At 38.2% G+C, this 5,684-nt stretch overlaps 1 pseudogene across 1 annotated transcript; it reads left to right on the top strand.

The window, feature by feature from the left end:
* The first annotated feature begins 289 nt into the window (after positions 1–289).
* Positions 290–4,887, top strand: LOC309649401 (ferritin heavy chain pseudogene; annotated as a pseudogene). The gene has a single exon. The product of its transcript is annotated as a ferritin heavy chain pseudogene (transcript).
* The last annotated feature ends 797 nt before the right edge of the window (positions 4,888–5,684 follow it).

Raw genomic sequence — 5,684 nt, 5'->3', positions numbered from 1 at the left:
GTTGTGGAACCCTCTGATTTATAGCCAGTCAGTCCTTCAGAAGTACAGGTAATATGCTGAACTTGGTAAGTAGTATCTAAAGTGAGGTGGGGAAGGAGGGGGGCAGTCTTGTGAGACTGTGTCCTTAACCTGTGGGATCTGATGTTGACTCCAGGTAGATACAAAACTGAATTAAATTGTAGGACACCCAGCTGGCGTTGCACAATTGCTTGCTGTGGGGAAAACTCCCAAATATGGTGACTAAAAGTGAAATAGTACCGAAAGTACACAAGTATTCAGTGAGTAGTGAGTAAAGAAGACTTTTATATACATAAATAAAAAACAATTCACGGTCTTCGCTGGAGAGTCGCCTCAATTTCCTGCTTCAATAGTTCTTGGAGGGAGCCTGCCTCCTCACCGCCTCAAGGGCCTTCACGTCCGCCCCAGCACCCGAGCCTCTTCTCCTCAGCTGCCTGCAGTGAGGACCGCGGCCCCCTCGCAGGTGCGCCAGAGCTGCCATGTGGACTCGGAGGCCGCCATCAACCGCCAGCTCAACCTGGAGCTCTACGCTGCCTCTACATGTCAGACTACTTTGACAGCGATGACGTCGCTTTGAAGAACTTTGCCAAATACTTTCTTCACCAATCTCCTGAGGAGAGGGAACATGCTGAGACACTGATGAAGCTGCAGAACCAGAGAGGTGGCGGAATCTTCCTTCAGGATATCAAGAAACCAGACTGAAGACTGGTAGAATGGGCTGAATGCAATGGAATGTGTGCTACACTTGGAAAAAAATGTAAATCAGTCACTACTGGAACTGCACAAAATGACCACTGACAAAAATGACCCCCATTTGTGTGACTTTATTGAGACCCATTACCTGAGTGAGTAGGTGAAATCCATTAAAGAATTGAGTAACCATGTAACCAACTTGCGAAAGATGGGGGCCCTCCCGAATCTGGCATGGCAGAGTTATCTCTTTGACAAGCACGCCCTGGGAAACAGTGGCAACGAGAGCTAAGCTTTAGGCTGGCTTCCTGTAGCCATGGGTGACTTCCCTGATCACCAAGGCAGTGCATGCATGTTTGAGTTTCCTTTACCTTTTCTATAAGTTGTACCAAAACATCTACCTAAATTTTTTCGTTAGTACCATTCCTTCAAATAGAGTAATTTGGTACCCACCCCCCTCTTAAAAAACAAAGAAAAGAAGAAAAAAAAAGCAAATAACAAAAATAGCCCTGGAAAGGGTCTGGGAGGACCAGTATTGCAGTATTGCAGTTGCTGCAATATATTATGAAAAATGTCTATTTTTCAACAAAAAAGTTTGTGGCGTGCAAAAAAACAGGAAATTGTGACCTATACATACAACTGAAACTGTCTGTGAGAGTAAGTAGATGAGAGATTTAAGACAAAAAGACTTCAAAGTAGCCATTATAAATATGCTCATGGAACTAAACGAAAGCATGATTAAAGATGTAAGGAAGATATGATGACAGTGTGGCATCAAATAGAATATCAATAATGAGATAGAAATTATAAAGAAAAGGCAAATGCAAATTCCTTTGAATTTGAAGTTGAAAGTGTTGATGGAAAAAAAAATGCACAACCTAAAAGTTGAGGATTATGTTTTATTCGGCAGACTTGCTGAAGACTCAGCTACGGGAGGCAACCTCTCAGATAGCTCTGGGGACTACACTTAAGAGGTAAGGGAGGAGCCAGGATATATAGGAGTTCAAACAAACAAACAAACCTGGTAGTCAAACATCAAAAGATCACTGCTAATTAAAGAAAACCAGACATCTCAAGTGAATGAATTTTGTGCTTTTCTGTGTATGGGAAGATGCAAATGTCTGGGTTCATTGAAATCATTCCTTTGATATGTACCTTAACTATCTAGGGCCAGTATCCTGTTTTTCTCCATCCTCAATCCCCTCAGCATGCACAGCAGGGGGGGGGCGGGGGGGGGCAGCTGCAGTGTCTGATGGCCGCAACATCCTTTGTTTACTGATATGGCAGGCCACGTCCACTAAAAGTACAGTAACTAAAATTTTAAAATTCGCTAGAGGGATTCAACAGTAGATTTGAATGGCAGAATATAAAGAATTAGCAAACTTGAAGACAGATTGGTAACCTTCCCATAAGTACACTTTAGCTCCGTCCAAAATATTTTGATGTATTTTTATTTTTATTTAGTTTCAAATATTTATTAATTTCTTCTGATTTCTTTGGTTATTTGGAAGCTTGTTGTTTAGTTTTTTGAGGCTTTTCTAAATATCTAATTATTATTGATTTCTGATTTAATTTCATTGTGCTTAGAGAAAATATTCTGTAAAATTTAAGATTTTAAATATTGAGACTTGTTTTATGTCCCAGCATAAGATCTGTCTTGGTTAATGCTCTATGTGCATGTGGAAAGAATGTGAATTCTGCAGTTTATTGGATATACTGTTCTGTAAAGGTCAGTTAGGTTAAAGTGGTTAATATTTTTAGATCTTCCACATCCTTCTAGATTTTTATCTAGTTATTAAAGAGGAAATTGATATTTCTACTTTGTAAATTTGTCTTTTGGTCTCTTTAGTTCAGTCAGCTTTTGCTTCATCTATTTTTAAGCTCGGTTATTAGCCACCTACATTTTAGGTTTGCTATGTCTTCTTCATGGATTGACCTATTTATCATTATAAATGTCTCTATCTATGATAATTCTTCTTGTCTTGAGGTCCATTAAGTCTAATATTAATAAAACTCAGCTTTCTTTTGCATATCATTTACATAGTGTATCGTTTTCATTCTTTTCTTTTTAACCTATTTTTTCTAACATTTAAAGATATTATTGATATGGTTGGATTTAGTTCTGTCTTGTTTGTTACTTGCTTTTTTTTTTTAATTGAAGTATAGTAGAAGCATAGTGTCGTGTTAGTTTTGGTGTGCAGCAAAGTGATTCAGATATATGTATATACCTGTATATATGTATATATATATTCTTTTTGTTTTCTGTGCCTGTCAGTGTGTTTCTGTTTTGTAAATAAGTTCATTTGTATCATAGTTTAGATTCCACATATAAGCGATATCATATATTTATTTTTCTCTGATTCAGTTCACTTGGTATGATAATCTCTAGGTCCATCCATGTTGCTGCAAATGGCATTACTCATTCTTTTTTATGGCTGAGTAGTATTCCATTGTGTGTGAGTGTGTGTGTATATATATATATTATGTATATATATATTATGTATATATCACATCTTCTTTATCCATTCATCTGTAGATGGACATTTATGTTGCTTTCATATCTGGGCTATTGTAAATATGCTGCTATGAACACTGGGGTGCATGTATCTTTTCAAACTAGAGTTTTCTCCAGATATATGGCCAGAAGTGGGATTGCTGGATCATATGGTAACTCTATTTTTAGTTTTTGAAGGAACCTCCATACTGTTTTCCATAGTGGGTATACCAATTTACATTCCTACCAACAGTGTAGGAGGGAGGGTTTCCTTTTCTCCACACCCTCTTCAGCATTATTGCTTGTAGATTTTTTAATGATGGCCATTCTGACTGGTGTGAGATAGTACCTCACTGTAGTTTTGATTTGCATTTCTCTGATAATTCGTGATGTTGAGCATCTTTTCATGTGCCTATTGGCCATCTGTATGTCTTCTTTGGTTCTGCCCATTTTGGTTCGGTTGTTTGTCCATTTTTTGGTTCGGTTGTTTGATTTTTTTGTTATAGAGTTGTATGAGCTGTTTGTATACTTTGGAAATTAAGCCCTTGTCAGTTGCACCATTTGCAAATATTTTATCCCAGTGTGTAGGTTGTCTTTGCATTTTGTTTATGGTTTCCTTTGCTATGGAAAAGCTTGTAAGTTTGATTAGGTCTCATTTGTTTATTTTTGCTTTTATTTCTTTTGCCTTGGGAGACTGATCTAAGAAAATATTGCTACGATTTATGTCAGAGAATGTTTTGCCTATGATCTCTTCTGGGGGTTTTATGATGTCATGTCTTATATTAGGTCTTTAAACCATTTTGAGTTTATTTTTGTATATGGTGTGAGGGAGTGTTCTAATTCATTGATTTATATGTAGCTGTCTGGCTTTCCCAAAACCACTTGCTGAAGAGATAACATACTCTCTTGACCATTGTAGCTGTATACTAAGTTTTGAAACTAGGTAATGTGAGTCCTCCAACTTTGTTCCTCAGTATAATGTTGGCTATTCTAGGTATTTTGTCTTTCTTTATATATTTTAGAATCATTTTGTCAGTAGCTACAAAATAGCTTACAGGGATTTTTATTGGGATTGCATTGAATCTATAGATCATGTTGGGGAGAACTGACATCTTAACAATATTGAGCCTTGTAATATATAAACATGGAATATCTCTCTGTTTATTTAGAGCCTCTGATTTTTTCATCAGAATTTTGCTGTTTCTACGTATAGATTTTGAACATATTTTGTTAGATGTATAGCCAAGGATTTTATTTTGGGGTGGCTGTTATATGTGGTTTAAAATTTTTTTTAAACTCCAATTGTTCATTGCTGGTGTATAAGAAAGCGATTGACTTTTACATATTAACCTGTATCGCGCAAGCTTGCTATGATTTCTTCTTAATTCCAGAAAATTTTTTGTCAGTTTTTTTGGATTTTCTACGTAGGCAATCATGTCATTTGCAAACAAAAACCATTTTATTTCTTCCTTTCCAATTTATGCCTTTTGTTCCTTTTCTGGTCTTATTACAGTAGCTAGAACCTCCAATATAATATTGCTATGGACTGAATATTTGTACTTCTCCCAAATTTATATATTGAGACCGTAATCCTCAATGTGATGGTATTTGGAGGTAAGGGCTTTGGGAAGTAATAAGGGTTATATTAGGTTATGAGGGTGGGACCCTCATGATAGGATTAATGCTCTTTTTTTTTTTTTTAGATTTTTTTATTGATTGATTGATTGATTGCTATGTTGGGTCTTCGTTTCTGCGCGAGGGCTTTCTCTAGTTGCAGCAAGTGGAGGCCACTCTTCATCGCGGTGTGCGGGCCTCTCACTGTTGTGGCCTTTCTTGTTGCGGAGCACAGGCTCCAGACGTGCAGGCTCAGTAGTTGTGGCACACGGGCCCAGTTGCTCCGCGGCATGTGGGATCTTCCCAGACCAGGGCTCGAACCCGTGTCCCCTGCATTAGCAGGCAGATTCTCAACCACTGCGCCACCAGGGAAGCCCCAGATTAATGCTCTTATACAGAGGAAAAGACACAAGATCTCTCTTTCTGCCTGCATGCACCAAGGAAATTAAAATAAATCAAATTAATATTGAACTCAGATGTTGGGAAAATAATTAAGTAAACCTAACAAAAACAGAAAGAACAAATAAGAATAAAAGTACTAATTAATGAATTAGAAACAAAAGAATAAATATATAATCTAAGAGCTATTTTCTTGAAAACAAACTTTATTAAATAGAAAACTCACTGGGCTTCCCTGGTGGCGCAGTGTTTGAGAATCTGCCTGCCAATACAGGGGACACGGGTTCGAGCCCTGGTCTGGGAAGATCCCACATGCCACGGAGCAACTAGGCCCGTGAGCCACAACTACTGAGCCTGCGCGTCTGGAGCCTCTGCTCCACAACAAGAGGGGCTGCAATAGTGAGAGGCACACGCACCGCGATGAAGAGTGGCCCCTGCTTGCTGCAACTAGAGAAAGCCCTCGCACAGA

Source organism: Balaenoptera physalus (assembly GCF_965194825.1).
Source record: "Balaenoptera physalus genome assembly, chromosome: 1".
In the NCBI taxonomy this organism is placed as follows: domain Eukaryota; kingdom Metazoa; phylum Chordata; class Mammalia; order Artiodactyla; family Balaenopteridae; genus Balaenoptera; species Balaenoptera physalus.
The sequence above is the reverse complement of the archived record's forward strand: the minus strand, read 5'-3'. Positions and strand labels throughout refer to the sequence as shown.